The sequence below is a fragment of the Neovison vison genome, chromosome 13, assembly GCF_020171115.1.
Source record: "Neovison vison isolate M4711 chromosome 13, ASM_NN_V1, whole genome shotgun sequence".
In the NCBI taxonomy this organism is placed as follows: domain Eukaryota; kingdom Metazoa; phylum Chordata; class Mammalia; order Carnivora; family Mustelidae; genus Neogale; species Neogale vison.
Window position 1 is genome coordinate 127599839 of NC_058103.1, and position 16843 is coordinate 127616681.

Here is a 16843-nt window from a genome sequence, read left to right on the forward strand (position 1 = left end):
GGCATGAGCAAAAAATGACCCAGGTCGGGTTGGTCGCGCAAAATAAACTGAGCAATTTTGTCTGTATGACTGGACTTGTTCTGCCTGCTTGGGCAATTTTTGAAGCTAGTCTTTTTTTATTATTATTATTTTAACAGACTCTAACTGACCTTTTCCCTTTTTAGATTTCCTGCCTATAAAACAGTCTGCCTAAAACCCTTAGTGGATTTGCTTGTAGATTGCTACTGTTGGTCCTCCCAAATTGCAATTCATCAAATTGCAATTCAGTTGCAATTGCTATTCCTTCATCTTCTAGACAATTTTGAGTTTGCCTCAGTTTATCTCTTTATTTAGGTAGGCATCAACCATAATGACTACATTAGGCATTTAGTAGAACCTAGGGGCAAACTAAGGAGAACAATGCAATGTACAGATTGCCAGGGAAGAATTACCAATGAGATGGTTACTTAGCTACCTATCTTGCTCAAACAATGGCCTGGAGTAAACAGTTTACAGCTTTCCCTTGCTTTGTTTTTGCTGTCAGCATCAGACAATTTAAAGTTGCCAATCTCCTACCTGTTTGGATAATGTCCAGATTGCTTGGTGAATTGTTTCTGTCATTCCACTCGGGATCTGAGCAGCAGTCTGGGGCCACCCATTTTGTTTGGTCCAGCAGACTTCAGGCACTGTGACATGGACCCTAGAATCTCGGAAGTCCACTTCAGAAGAGAAGCCAGGTGCCTCCCACTTCATTAGTTGCTTGTTTAAAGCAATTTCATGTTTCTTTTTTTTCCCCCTCAACAGTTACATTTCAATGATGAAAATAACAAAATGAAGTGGCAGTCTGGCACATTCTCCTGCTGTATTTAAAATAACAAATATCTGTGTTTCTCATGTATGGAGATGCTACCAGTTACTACTATAAAGATATCATTGTTGTTCCAACAGTGGCCAAAAATGGGTGTGGATCCATGTGCACACTGACAAACTTGTTGGTTCTGCACTGCACAGCTGTGACATTCACTGCTCTCCTGTGTCCTTTCTCAATCACCAGGTCAAGATACTAGAAAAAACCAAACATACAAGCAGCTGTGTCTGATGTTGAGTTTTAAAAATGACATAGATGCCCTCATTTACCTCTGTAATCACATGATTGCCCTACATTAACCAGCTTTTAAGGCCAGTGCACTAAGTTCCATTGTCTAAAACTCCTAAAAAAAAATAGAAATAGAGTGAAGTGTGTAAACCTGGCGATTCACAGACCTGTACCCCTGGGGATAAAAATATATGTTTATAAAAAAATTAAAAAATTAAAAAAAATAGAAATGGAAAATTTTGTGAGAGAAGATAAACTATACTAGATCAGATACTTCGAATCAGATTAATGATTAACCATTTATAGAACACATTAACATTTTCATGCCTGTTTTTTCCCTCAAACAACATTTTTTTAATGTTTTACAAATATATCTGCAATTCCCAGTTGTGAAGTAAACAGTACTCTCTTTTAGCCTACGTAAGAAGATGCAAGGAATTTATTGAAGAAACTCCTGATAGTTTTCTACAAAAGAAGGATGATTTAGAAAGATGAATCTGCTCTGTTAGAAGGAAAAGCTGACCCTCTTATTAATATATATTATATTATATAACACATATATAATATATTATATCATGTAACATAGATATATAATATAATATAATATTATTGATAATATAACATGATGTAACATAACATAACATAACATAACATAATATAACATAAATGTATCTTTCCTTGTAGTTTGTGGCAATTATTTTGGTGATAGTTAATAACACATTTCGTAATACAAGACTACCATTTATAGTTAATGTTAAATGATTTCCAAAACCATTAATGATTGGGTACCAGAAGAAACTGAAACACAACTTGTTTCTATGGATTTTGACTCTTCTGTTTATATCCAACAAACCTGTGCATATGTGAGGAAAAAGAAAAAGAATTACAAAAAGATGACCTATTTCCCTAAATTTCAATTGCAATAAAGCTCATTATAATGATTTGTCATTCACAAATATTAGTATTTTACTTCAGTATAACTTATAAAAATCAAATAATGATAATGTTATCAAAATATTATATTGATATCCTAAAATAAGAGCATGAAAGTGATGGGAACATGATGTTCAACAATGTTAATTCATTTTTTATTCCTTAAGAGCAAAGAACACTGGATTTTTTTTTAACAGTTTAAAATTTAAAAAAAGTCAACAGCATTGCAATGGCTTTAAGCACACACCTTTTAGTTTTACTTGTTTCATTGACAAAGAATATATTTATATTTTATTAAGTTAATAAAAACCTAAAATAGTGTACAAAATTATATTCAAATATTAACTCAGCTTCAAGCTTTAACCTGTCCACATTTTATAGAATAGAATTATTATAGGGCTTGATTCTTATTATAGGATGCTTTTTAGCTAAAATAATATCAGAATCTTAGGGGCTGATTTTATGGTGTTTTTGTGTGTTTTTTTTATCAGTTGAATTATTAAAACCTAGTTTGATTAACAACCAAACTTTATGATTCTTAAGAACAAGTTATTTACAGCATTAGCCTACTTCTTAGAACTTAAGTCCACCACTAAATACAAAAAGTTACCATCACTGAGCCTGTTTAAATTGTCCAACTCAAAACCAGCTATCCCTTTGAATCCTTCACTGTGTCTCCACCTCTGATTGCCCCCCTTCTAGCCCCAGCAGCACTCACTGAGCCCAGACCTCTCTCCAGGTCCCAGGCCATTATACCTTGAATGGTCTTTAAATGTAACTGACAGCTCCTTTTGGGCATCAGCCATACTGTGGTGATCTGATAACTAGATTTGTGGCCTCAAGCAAGGTACTATCCCATATGTGTTCAATTTTCTCCATTTGCAAAATACTAGGGTTTAACCCATACCTAACAGTACCTATATAAGTGAAAGGACATACAGATGTCAATTAAAATACAGTAGGAGATGAGGTGCCTAGGTGGCTCAGTCAGTTAAGCAGGTGCCTATGGCTCAGGTCATGATCCCAGGGTCTTGGGATCAAGCCCCATGTTGGGCTCTTTGCTCAGCAGGGAGCCTGCTTCTCTCTCTTGCTCTCCCTCTCACTATGCCTGCTTGTGTTCTCTCCCTCTGTCAAAGAAATGAATAAAATGTTTTAAAAAGATAAAGTACAGTAAGAGAAAGATTAGCCATTCTAGCAAGGGCCCAGTCTGGGATTTAGAATGCATGGGTTCAAACTCTTCTTTTTTTAATCTTTTTTTTTTCAAAATTTTTTATTAAATTCTTGTTAGTTAACATATACTGTAGTATTTATCTCAGGAGTAGAATTTAGTGATTCCTCACTTACATATAGCATCCAGGGCTCATCATAACATGTGCCCTCCTTAATACCCTCAAATTATTTATCAGGAATTTGCATAATCTAAGTGTCTCTGCCTACAAAATGAAGAATTCAAGCTATATGCTGTTCAAGTATAATTTTCAAAAAGCTAAAAGAATGACTTAAGAATATAAAATGAACATGTGTCAAATATTTTAATAAACACATTAAAAAATGAAGAAATCAATAAGATGCCAAACTGGCTAGATGAGCATTTGAAGAATAAGGTATTTATAGGAAATTTGATTTTAAAACTGATAGAAAGATTACTGTGTTAGATATAGAATCATTAAATCCCTTCAGGAAAATAACCCTTAATGTTTAGGGTTATCTGTTCTACCAGACAATATTTTTTTATTTTATTATGTTATGTTAGTCACCATATAGTACATCATTAGTTTTTGATGTAATGTTCCATGTTCCATGATTCATTGTTTGTGTATAACACCCAGTGCTGCATGCAATACATGCCCTCCTCAATATCCATCACTGGGCTAACCCATTGCCTCACCCCCCTGCCCTCTGAAACCCACAGTTTGTTTCCCAAAGTCCATAGTCTCTCATGGTTCATCTCCCCCTCTGATTTCCACACCTTCATTTTTCCATTTCTTCTCCTAATGTCCTCCATGCTACTATTCCTTATGCTCCATATATAACTGAAACCATATGATAATTGTCCTTCTCTGCTTGACCCTTGTCCTTCTCTTTGCTTAACATATTCCCCTCAAGTTTCATCCATGTTGATACAAAAATTGGGTATTCATCCTTTCTGATGGTTGAATAATATTCCATTGTGTGTATGGATCACATCTTCTTATCCATTCATCTGCTAAAGGGCATCTCAGCTCTTTCCACAGTTTGGCTATTGTGGACATTGCTGCTATGAACATTGGGGTACAGATGGCCCTTCTTTTCACCACATCTGTATCTTTGGGGTAAATACCCAGTAGTGAAATTTCTAGGTCATAGGGGAGCTCTGTTTTTAATTTTTTGAGGAACCTCCACACTGTTTTCCAAAATGGCTTCATCAACTTGCATTCCCACCAACAGTGTAAGAGGGTTCCCCTTTCTCCACATTCTGTCTAACATTTGTTGTTTCTTACCTTGTTAATTTTTGCCCTTCTAACTGGTGTAAGGTGGTATCTCAATGTGGTTTTGATGTGTATTTCCCTGATGGCTAATGATGATGAACATTTTTTCATGTGTCTATTAGCCATTTGTGTGTCTTCATTGGAGAAGTGTCTGTTCATGCCTTCTGCCCATTTTTGACTTGATTATCTGTTTTCTGGTTGTGGGTTTGAGAAGTTCCTTATAAATCTTGGATACCAGCCCATTATCTGCAGTACCATTTGCAAATGTCTTCTCCCATTTCATGGGTTTTCTTTTTGTTTTGTTGACTGTTTCCTTTTGTACAGAAGTTTATATGTTGATGAAGTCACCAAAGTTCATTTTTGCTTTTGTTTCTCTTTCCTTTGGAGATATGTCTTGAAAGAAGTTGTTGTGGCTAATATCAAAAAAGTTACGGCCTCTGTTCTCTTCTAGGATTTTGATGGATTCCTATCTCACAATGAGGTCTTTCATTCATTTTGAGTTTATCTTTGTGTATGGTATAAGAGAATGGTTGAGTTTCATTCCTTCGTATATAGCTGTCCCATTTTTCCAGCACCATTTATTGAAAAGATTGTCTTTTTTTCCATTGGATATTTTTCCTGCTTTGTAGAAGATTATTTGACCATAGAGTTGAGGGTCCATTTCTGGAGTCTCTATTCTGTTCCATTGGTCTATGTGTCTGTTTTTGTACCAGTACCATGCTGCTTTGGTGATCACAGCTTTGTAATATAACTTGAAATCAGACAATGGGATACCCCAGATTTGTGTTTTTCTTTTTCAACATTGCCTTGGTGATATGGGGTCTTTTCTGGTTCCATACAAATTTTAGGATTGTTTGTTCCAGCACTTTGAAAAATTCTTTTGGTATTTTGATCATTGTGGCATTGAATGTTTAGATTGCTCTAGGCAGCATATACATTGTAAGAATGTTTATTTTTCCTATCCATAAACATGGGATGTCTTTCCATCTTTTTGTGTCTTTGTCAATTTCTTTCACAAGTGTTCTGTAGTTTCTAGATCCTTTATCTCTTTGATTAGGTTTACTCCAAGTATCTTAAGGTTTTTGGTGCTATTATTAATGGAATCAATTCCCTAATTTCTTTTTCTACAATTACATTGTTAATGTATAGGAAAACAACTAATTTCTGTGCCTTGATTTTGTATCCTGCCACATTACTGAATTGCTGTATGAGTTCCAATAATTTGGGGGTGGGGTTTTTTGGATTTTTCACATAAAGTATCATGTCATCTGCAAAGAGAGAGTGTTTGACTTCTTCTTTATTTATTTTTGTTGCCTGATTGCTGTTGTTAGGATTTCCTGCACCATGTTGAACAATAGTGGCAGGAGTGGGCATCCTTGTTATGTTCTTTATCTTAAGGGAAAGGCTCTCACCTTTTCCCCATTGAGAATGATATTCACTGTGGGCTTTTCATAGATGACATTTTATGGTATTGAGGAATGTTCCCTCTATCTCTACACTCTGAAGAGTTTTAATCAGGAAAGAATGCTGTATTTTGTCAAAAGTTTTTTTCTGCATCAATTGAAAGGATCATATGGTTCTTGTCTCTTCTCTTATTAATGTATTTTATCACATCGATTTGATTTGTGAATGTTGAACTACACTTGCATCTCAGGAATAAATCCCACTTGGTCACGGTGGATAATCCTTTTAATGTACTCTTGAATCTACTAGGTAGGATCTTGTTGAAAATTTTGGCACCCATATTCATCAGTGATATTGGTCTGTAATTATCCTTTTTGATGGGGTCTTTGTCTGGTTTGGGGATCAAGGTAATGCCGGGCTCACAGAATGAGTTTGGAACTTTTCTTTATGTTTCCAATTTTTGGAAACACCTTCAGGAAAATAAGTATTATTTCTTATTTGAATGTTTGTTAGATTTTCCCTGGGAATCTATCCAGTCCTACATCCTTGTTTTTTGGGAGGTTTTTGATCACTGCTTCAATTTCATTACTGGTTATTGGTCTATTCAGATTGTCAATTTCTTCCTGTTTCAGTCTTGGTAGTTTATAAGTTTCCAAGAAGGCATCTATTTCTTTTAGGTTGCTTAATTTATTGGCATAAATTTGTGGATAGTAATATCTAATAATTGTTTCTATTTCCTGGTATTAGTTGTGATCTCTCTCTTTTCATTCATACTTTTATTAATTTGGGTCCTTTCTCTTTTCTTTTGGATAAGTCTGGCCAATGGTTTATCAATCTTATTAATTCCTTCAAAGAACAGCTTCTAATTTATTTTTTAAATATTTTATTAATTTATTTGACACAGAGAGAGAGAGGGATCAGAGGTAGGCAGAGAGGCAGGCAGGGGACAGGGAAGCAGGCACCCACTGAGCAGAGAGCCCAATGTGGGGCTTAATCCCAGGATCTCAAAATCATGACCTGAGCCAAAGGCAGTGGCTTAACCCACTGACCCACCCAGGTGCCCCCAAAGAACAAGGCTTCAGTTTCGTTGATATAGTCTACTGTGTTTCTGGTTTCTAATTCATTAATCTCTGCTCTAGTCTTAAATATTCCTCTTCTCCTGAATTGCTTAGGCTTCATTTGTTGATCTATCTTTGTCCAATTCTTTCAGGTGTAGAGTTAGTTTGCATATTCAGGGTTGTTTGTTTGTTTGTTTTGAGTGAGGCTTGAATGGCTATGTATGTGCCTGTTACAGCAAAGATTGCCTTTGGTGTATCCCATAGGTTTTGGACTGATGCGTTCTCATTTTCATTGGTTTCCATGAATTGTTTAAGTTCTTCTCTTACTTCCTGGTTTACCCAAACATTCTTAAGCAGGATGGTCTTTCACTTCCATATGTTTGAATTTCTTCCATTTTTTTTTCTTAATTGAGTTCCAGTTTCAAAGCATTGTAGTCTGAGAATATGAAAAGAATAATTCAATCTTTTGGTATCAACTGAGACCCGATTTATGACCCAATATGTGGTCTATTCTGGAGAAAGTTCCATGTGCATTACATTAAAGAAGAAAGAGTATTCTGTTGTTTTAGGGTGAAATGTTCCATATATTATGAGGTCCATCTTGTCCATGTGTCATTCAGTGCTCTTGTTTCTTTATTGATTTTCTGTTTAGATGATCTGTCTATTGCTGAGAGTGGAGTATTGAGGTATCCTACTGTTAATGTATTATTATCCATATGTCTCTTTATTTTGGTTAACAGTTTACTTATGTAGTTGGCTGCTCCCATGTTGGGGGCATAGATATTTACAATTGTTAGAGCTTCTTGGTGGATAGACCTTTTAAGAATGATATAGTAACCTTTTGTATCTCTTACTACACCCGTTAGCTTAAAATCTAATTTTTCTGACATGAGAATTGCTACCCCAACTTTCTTTTGAGGTCCTTTGGCATGAAAGATGTTTCTCTATCCCCTCACTTTCAGTCTGGATATATCTTTAGGTTCAAAATGAGTCTCTTATAGACAGGATATGGATGTACTATGTCTTTTTATCCAATTGGCAACCCTGTATCTTTTCATGGGAACATTTAGGCTGTTCATGTTGAAAGTAATTATTGAAAGGTATTATTTTGTTGTCATCATATTGTCATCATCATGTGTAGTCCTTGCTTTTTTAGATAGTCTCTGTAAATTTCTGTTCTATATCACTCTGGGGGTCTTTCTTCTTTTGTATACCCCCCTTAGTATTTCTTGTGGGGTCAGATTCATAATCACATATTCTTTCAGTTTCTTCTGGTCTTGGAAGCTTCTTGGCTCTCCATTCTTTTTGAATAACACCCTTGCTGAATAAAGTATTCTTGACTACATGTTCTTCTCATTTAATTCCCTGAATATGTCTTGCCAGCCCTTTTTGGTTTGTCAGAACTCTGTGGACAGATTTGACATTACTATGATACCCTCCCTCTTTACATAAGAAATCTCTTCCCTCTCTATGCTTTCAAGATTGTTTCCTTGGATTTTGGATTAGCAAATTGTACAGTTATATGTCATGCTATTGTTCTATTCTTGATCTTGGGAGGGGTCCTCTCTGCCTCTTGTACAGGAATGCTTGTTTCCTTCCCCAGGTTATGGAAGTTCTAAGCTACAATTTGCTCAAATATATCTTGTAGATATCTCTCTCTCTCCATCCCCCTCAGGGATCCCAATAATTCTGATATTGGAATGTTTCATTGAGTCATCGGTCTCTCTCAGTTTGATCCCCTGGGCTTTAATCTGTTTTTCCCATGCCACTTTGGTTTCCTTCTTTTCTATCACCTTATCCTCTAGCTCACTAATTCGTTCTTCTGTCTCATTTACCCTGGAAGTCAGAGTATCCAGTTTAGACTGCATCTCATTCATAGCATTTTAAAATTTGGCCTGATTAGATCTAATTTCTGCCCGTAGAGATTCTATATTGTCATTAATATTTTTCTCAAGCCTAGATGTCAACTTCATAATTGTTACTCTGAAGTCTATTTCAGACATCTTGGTTATATCCATATCCATTAATTCTGTGGCAGAGACCACAGTCTCTGATCCTTTCTTTTATTGGGGTTCCTCCTCCTAGTTGTCTGTTAAGGAGTGGTTGAAGGAGAGTACAGAGTTTGAAGTATTAAGCACAACACAAGCAGGCCCACCTGTTTTATAGGGACTTTAGGGTTGTTGGGTTCTTGTTCTTCCAGTCTGTTTCCAGGTGTGTCATCTCACTGGGGAGGGGCTTGGCATGCTGGTAGAAATCCAGTTCAATTCAGGAGATGGGTTGAAATAGTTGAAATAGGGTCCCCTGCTCCTATGCTATCTTTTTGTTTTTGTTTTTGTTTTTCCTACCAGACAGAAATTATTTGCATCTCTACTCAGCAGAAGCCTACAAGTTAACAGGTGGCTTCACTAGGACAAGAGCTTTCAATCAGTGGTCTTGACAGTTTTCAATAAAAGGGCTCTCACAACTCTAAAATGCTATGAATCAATATGAGTAATATTTAGTTATATTACTGGCAAATGTATTAAAATTTATTTGAAAAATATGAAGTTTTCCAGCTTCTGGCATTTACTTTTGGTGTTTATTTTTGTTAATACCCAATATTACAAAAAATATTTTTTTTTGTTTTACAAACATGATTAAAAGATGGATAATCTTACTTATAAACACTCAAAAGATAATTAATACTCAGTAATAGAGAATCTTCATTAGACCCCTCTCCTGGTCACTCAAGCTAATTTTAGGTTTTCTCTGAAACACTATCCTGTACTAGCTGAAGTCCCAATGTAATGAATATGCTACTAATATTTTCATACATCGTTATTTTGTTATTTATTTTCTATTCTCAGAGGGGATGCTCAAGGTTAGTTTAGATTTCATAAATAGCATTTAACTTTCTTTTTGTCAAAAAAGAGTTAAAACTGATGTATCTTAGAACGTTTTATTAATATATTTGCATTTTGAAATTTAAGAATCCAATTAATATTTTGTCTGTTTTCAAGTTTGTCCCTGTTACTCATAAACAAATTCTTTACCCATACCACCAGGTTGTATGGTCTGTGTATTTTTACTGTCTCGGAGTAAAAATAGAACCTATAGCAAGCACTGACTCCAAGCAATATATTTGGGAAGAGACCTCAGAAAACACTGGTAACAAATCAAAGGTTTGCATAGAGTAAGCTGTGGTCTTCTTGAATAAAACACACTTCAAAACTGTCTTAACTGGGGGTAAGGAAGCTGGGGGCTTATCCTCCAGCTGCACTTACCATTGGCTAAAATCCCGCCACTTGTAGTGGGAGGAAGCTTTCAAACCAAATTCCAGAAACCAAACACTCGTATTGGAGCTGTGAATGCCAAAGGGGCCAACACCATCCACCTGGATATATCATTAAAAGTACTTTGTTTGAACATGGCTCTTTGTAAAGATTACCTGTGGAGTCTTTGAAATAATACCTAGTATTGGTTTTTCATGCTTCATTCAACTAAATTTTAGTTGGCTCTTACCACATTCTGAAATCATTTTTTTAAAAGATTTTTGTGTTAGAGTAAGCTGTGGAAAATTCAGATGGCAATTAAATGATCATATAATATTAACAGGCATAAGAAGTTAGAAAAGGAACCATGGAAACAATTTAATTCACCCACTAACCTTACAGATGATTGAGTAACTTGCCCCAAAATCGTCAGTTGGTGAGTGGTAACTTCTTGTACCACAAGTGCTATCTGCTCCTAAAAAAACAAAACAAAACAAACAAACCCCTGTTTTATCTGATGTCATGATATTAGGATAGACTCCATGCAGAAATTATGAGGTAGGAAAGTTATCTGATGTCCTTCTACTTCTTTTTAAACAACTAACAATCTCTCCCTTATCAACATTCCCAAAGTACTTATTCCTTCCTTGGTCCTTGGTTCCTTGAATGGGCTACTTGAGGCACAAATATGGAATAGCTGAATTTGGTCAGTTTTGTTGGACCATCTGTCAGATATGAGAACTTTGATATCTATCAGAAGGAACCAACAATGGCTAATAGAGAGTTGGGCATTTGGCAAGAACAAAGTTACCCAGTGAGAATGTACCTTACTAGTGAAGTCAATATTACTGGAATAAGTAAGGGCATATTTACTGTCACTGTATGATTCAGGTATGGATTCTGAAACACCACAGTCTTGCAATTACATAAGTAACCTAATATGCCATGCATGTTTAAAGCATTGTTATTTTTGATCCATGTTTTGACCCTGTATTTTATCTATATAAAGCCTTAATTATTGATTTATTGAAGTCATGATAAATGGTTAGAGTTCTAATGGTTAAGCTAAAGCAGCAATTTCACTTATTTTATGAAAGGTGTGTCATCTCACTGGAAAACTAAGATGAGGTCATATAAATCTCTTGTTTTCTGGAACTGGTGTGTGTGTGTGTGTGTGTGTAGGAAGCCAAGTTAATTGTGAACAGATGGGAGAAGGGGTTATGAGACATTAAAAAAGAAAGTTGGGTGCAGTAGATCTTCAATGAATGCCATCCACAGATGTGTATATTAGAAAAGGTTTGTTTTGTTCTGTGCCCCTGTGCATGTGTGTGTATTTATGCGCATGTCTGTTCTTTGCTGTCTTTGTTTGAAAGATCCCCACTTATCCTACTCTGAAGAAGTAGGATGAGCTTGAAAAGCTAAGACTTCCCAGTCTCCCAAAGCCAAGGGTCATCTCTTCTCCTTTGCTTCCACTCTTTTTTTCTGCCTTTCATGGTTTTATCTGTGCAGTTTGTATTTTGTTTTTTCCATTCTTCTCTCCTCAACGTATTTATTATGCTTTTTTTTTGCCCTGTTCAGTGGTTGCTCTTGAGTTTGCAATATATATTTACAACAAAGTCGAGTTCACCTTCAAGTAACACTGTATCACTTCACAAGTATTGCAAGTACCTTATAACAGAGTATTCCAAGTTCTCTCACTTCCTTCATCTCTTGTAACATTGCTGTCATTCATTTCCCTTAGCCTTAAGCTATAGTCAAATTGATAACTATTATTATTTTGTACAAACTATTCTCTGTTGGGTTAATTAAAAATAATGCAAATAAAATACCTTTTTAACCTTTTTCCCTAATGTTCTTCTTTGATTTATGTAGATCTTAGTTTCTGACTTATATAATTTGCCTTCTTTATGAAGAATTTCTTTTAATATTTCTTCAAGGCAAGTCTACTGGCAACAAATTCCAACAATTGTTGTTCATATGAGAAAGTCTCTATTGTTTTCCACTTTTGAAGAAAAATTTTTCTGGATACACAATTTCTAGGTTGGTGGTTTTCTTCTTTCAACATTTAAGTAGTTTTCTCCATTGTTTTCTTGTTTCCAAGATTTATGAAAAGAAATACAAAGTAATTCTTATTTTTACCTCTCTGTAAATAAGGGGTTCCCCACATGTATACCTGGCCTCTCTCAAGTTTTTTTTTTTTTTTAAATTTTCTGCAGTTTGTATATGATACACAACCCTGTTTTTTTGTTGTTGTTGTTATTTTTGTTTTTGTATTTACCCACTTAGTAGTCTCTGAAATTCCTAGATCTGTGCTTTGATGTCTATCATTAATTTTGGAAAATTCTCAGTTAATATTTTTCAAATATATCTTTTGCTCCTTTTTTTCTTTCTTTCTCTCTAGTTTTCTCATTGTGTACATGTTACATTTTTTTCATCTTTATTTTTTATTTTTTATAAACATATAATGTATTTTTATCCCCAGGGGTACAGGTCTGTGAATTGCCAGGTTTACACACTTCACAGCACTTACCATAACACATACCCTCCCCAATGTCCATAACCCCAATCCCCTCTCCTGAGCCCCCTCCCACCAGCAACCCTCAGTCTGCTTTGTGAGATTAAGAGTCACTTATGGTTTGTCTCTCTCCCAATCCCATCTTGTTTCATTTATTCTTCTCCTATCCCTCTAACCCCCCATGTTGCATCTCCACTTCCTCATATCAGGGAGATCATACGATAATTGTCTTTCTTTGACTGGCTTTTTCACTAAGCAAGATACCCTCTAGTTCCATCCATGTCATTGCAAATGGCAAGATTTCATTTCTTTTGATGGCTGCATAGTATTCCATTGTATGTATGTGTGTATATATATATATGTGTGAGTATATATATATATATAAGTATATATATTACATTGTATGTATGTGTGTGTGTATATATATATATATATATATATATATATATATATCTCACATCTTCTTTATCCATTCATCTGTTGATGGACATCTAAGCTCTTTCCATAGTTTGGCTATTGTAGATATTGCTGCTATAAACATTCGGGTGCATGTGCCCCTTTGGATCACTACGCTTGTATCTTTAGGGTAAATGCCCAGTAGTGCAATTGCTGGGTCATAGGGTAGTTCTACTTTCAACATTTTGAGGAACCTCCATGCTGTTTTCCAGAGTGGTTGCACCAGTTTGCATTCCCACCAACAGTGTAGGGGGTTCCCCTTTCTCCACATCCTCGCCAGCATCTGTCATTTCCTGACTTGTTGATTTTAGCCATTCTGACTGGTGTGGGGTGATATCTCATTGTGGTTTTGATTTGTATTTCCCTGATGCCGAGTGATGTGGAGCACTTTTTCATGTGTCTGTTGGCCATCTGGATGTCTTCTTTGCAGAAATGTCTGTTCATGTCTTCTGTCCATTTCTTGATTGGATTATTTGTTCTTTGGGTGTTGAGTTTGAAGTTCTTATAGATTTTGGACACTAGCACTTTATCTGATATGTCGCTTGCAAATATTTCCTCCCATTCTGTCAGTTGTCTTTTGGTTTTGTTAACTGTTTCCTTTGCTGTGCAAAAGCTTTTTTATTTTTTTTTTGAACTTTTTTTTTTTCAATTTATTTATTTTCAGAAAAACAGTATTCATTATTTTTTCACCACACCCAGTGCTCCATGCAAGCTGTGCCCTCTATAATACCCACCACCTGGTACCCCAACCTCCCACCCCCCCGCCACTTCAAACCCCCCAGATTGTTTTTCAGAGTCCATAGTCTCTCATGGTTCACCTCCCCTTCCAATTTACCCAAAAGCACATACCCTCCCCAATGTCCATAACCCTACCCCCCTTCTCCCAACCCCCTCCCCCCAGCAACCCACAGTTTGTTTCGTGAGATTAAGAGTCACTTATGGTTTGTCTCCCTCCCTATCCCATCTTGTTTCATGGATTCTTCTCCTACCCACTTAAGCCCCCATGTTGCATCACCACTCCCTCATATCAGGGAGATCATATGATAGTTGTCTTTCTCCGCTTGACTTATTTCGCTAAGCATGATACGCTCTAGTTCCATCCATGTTGTCGCAAATGGCAAGATTTCGTTTCTTTTGATGGCTGCATAGTATTCCATTGTGTATATATACCACATCTTCTTGATCCATTCATCTGTTGATGAACATCTAGGTTCTTTCCATAGTTTGGCTATTGTGGACATTGCTGCTATAAACATTCGGGTGCACGTGCCCCTTTGGATCACTACGTTTGTATCTTTAGGGTAAATTCCCAGTAGTGCAATTGCTGGGTCATAGGGCAGTTCTATTTTCAACATTTTGAGGAACCTCCATGCTGTTTTCCAGAGTGGTTGCACCAGCTTGCATTCCCACCAACAGTGTAGGAGGGTTCCCCTTTCTCCGCATCCTCGCCAGCATCTGTCATTTCCTGACTTGTTGATTTTAGCCATTCTGACTGGTGTGAGGTGATATCTCATTGTGGTTTTGATTTGTATTTCCCTGACGCCGAGTGATATGGAGCACTTTTTCATGTGTCTGTTGGCCATCTGGATGTCTTCTTTGCAGAAACGTCTGTTCATGTCCTCTGCCCATTTCTTGATTGGATTATTTGTTCTTAAGCTTTTGGTCTTGATAAAATCCCAATAGTTCATTTTTGCCCATACGTCCCTTGCCTTTGGCGATGTTCCTAGGAAGACGCTGCTATGGCTGAGGATGAAGAGGTTGCTGCCTGTGTTCTCCTCAAGGATTTTGATGGATTCCTTTCTCACATGGAGGTCCTTCATCCATTTTGAGTCTATTTTCATGTGTGGTGTAAGGAAACGGTCCAATTTCATTTTTCTGCATGTGTCCAATTTCCTGAACACCATTTATTGAAGAGGCTGTCTTTTTTCCATTGGACATTCTTTCCTGCTTTGTCAAAGATTAGTTGACCATAGAGTTGAAGGTCTATTTCTGGGCTCTCTAATCTGTTCCAATGATCTATGTGTGTGTTTTTGTGTCAGTACCATGCTGTCTTGATGATGACAGCTTTGTAATAGAGCTTGCAGTCCGGAATTGTAATGCCACCAACTTTGGCTTTCTTTTTCAATATTTCTTTGGCTATTCGAGGTCTTTTCTGGTTCCATATATGTTTGGAGATTTTTGATGACTGTTTCAATCTCCTAACTGGTTATGGGTCTATTCAAGTTTTCTATTTCTTCCTAGTTCAGTTGTGGTAGTTTATATGTCTCTAGGAATGCATCCATTTTTTCCAGATTGTCAAAATTGTTTGCATAGAGTTGCTCATAGTATGTTGTTATAATTGTATTTCTTTGATGTTAGTTGTGATCTGTCCTCTACATGTTACATTTTTGAAATTATCGCCTGGTTATTGGATATCCTCTTCTGTACTTTTGTTCTTATTTTTCTTTGCATTTCTATACTGGACGTTTATATGGACATGTCTTCAAGAGCACTAATTATTTTCTTGATTATGTCCAGTCTATTTATGATTCCATTAAAAACATCCCTCATTTCTGTTAACAGTTTTTTTTTAATTTTTAGCATTTTCTTTTTTTTTAAATTTATTTATTTTCAGAAAACCATTATTCATTATTTTTTCACCACACCCAGTGTTCCATGCAAGCCGTGCCCTCTATAATACCCACCACCTGGTACCCCACCCTCCCACCCCCCCGCCACTTCAAACCCCTCAGATTGTTTTTCAGAGTCCATAGTCTCTCATGGTTCACCTCCCCTTCCAATTTACCCAAATTCCCTACTCCTCTCTAACGCCCCTTGTTCTCCAGCTATTTGTTAACTCCACAAATAAGTGAAACTATATGATAATTGACTCTCTCTGCTTGACTTATTTCACTCAGCATAATCTCTTCCAGTCCCGTCCATGTTGCTACAAAAGTTGGGTATTCATCCTTTCTGATGGAGGCATAATACTCCGTAGTGTATATGGACCACATCTTCCTTATCCATTCATCCATTGAAGGGCATCTTGGTTCTTTCCATAGTTTGGCGACTGTGGCCATTGCTGCTATAAACATTGGGGTACAGATGGCCCTTCTTTTCACGACATCTGTGTCTTTGGGGTAAATACCCAGGAGTGCAATGGCAGGGTCATAGGGAAGCTCTAATTTTAATTTCTTGAGGAATCTCCACCCTGTTTTCCAAAGAGGTTGCACCAACTTGCATTCCCACCAACAGTGGAAGAGGGTTCCCCTTTCTCCACATCCTCTCCAACACATGTTGTTTCCTGTTTTGTTAATTTTGGCCATTCTAACTGGTGTAAGGTGATATCTCAATGTGGTTTTAATTTGAATCTCCCTGATGGCTAGTGATGATGAACATTTTTTCATGTGTCTGATAGCCATTTGTATGTCTTGATTGGAGAAGTGTCTGTTCATATCTTCTGCCCATTTTTTGATGTGTTTGCCTGTTTCATGTGTGTTGAGTTTGAGGAGTTCATTATAGATCCTGGATATCAACCTTTTGTTTGTACTGTCATTTGCAAATATCTTATACGATTCCGTGGGTTACCTCTTTGTTTTTTTGACTGTTTCCTTTGCTTTGCAGAAGCTTTTGATTTTGAGGAGTCCCAGAAGTTTATTTTCGCTTTTGTTTCCTTTGCCTTTGGAGACGTATCTTGAAAGAAG

General features: G+C 36.4%; 1 protein-coding gene across 3 annotated transcripts in view; it reads left to right on the forward strand.

Annotated features, from left to right (window-relative positions):
* GABRG3 (gamma-aminobutyric acid type A receptor subunit gamma3) overlaps positions 1 to 16843 on the forward strand; it is a 707159-nt gene that overhangs the window by 449316 nt on the left and 241000 nt on the right. The window lies entirely within an intron of this gene.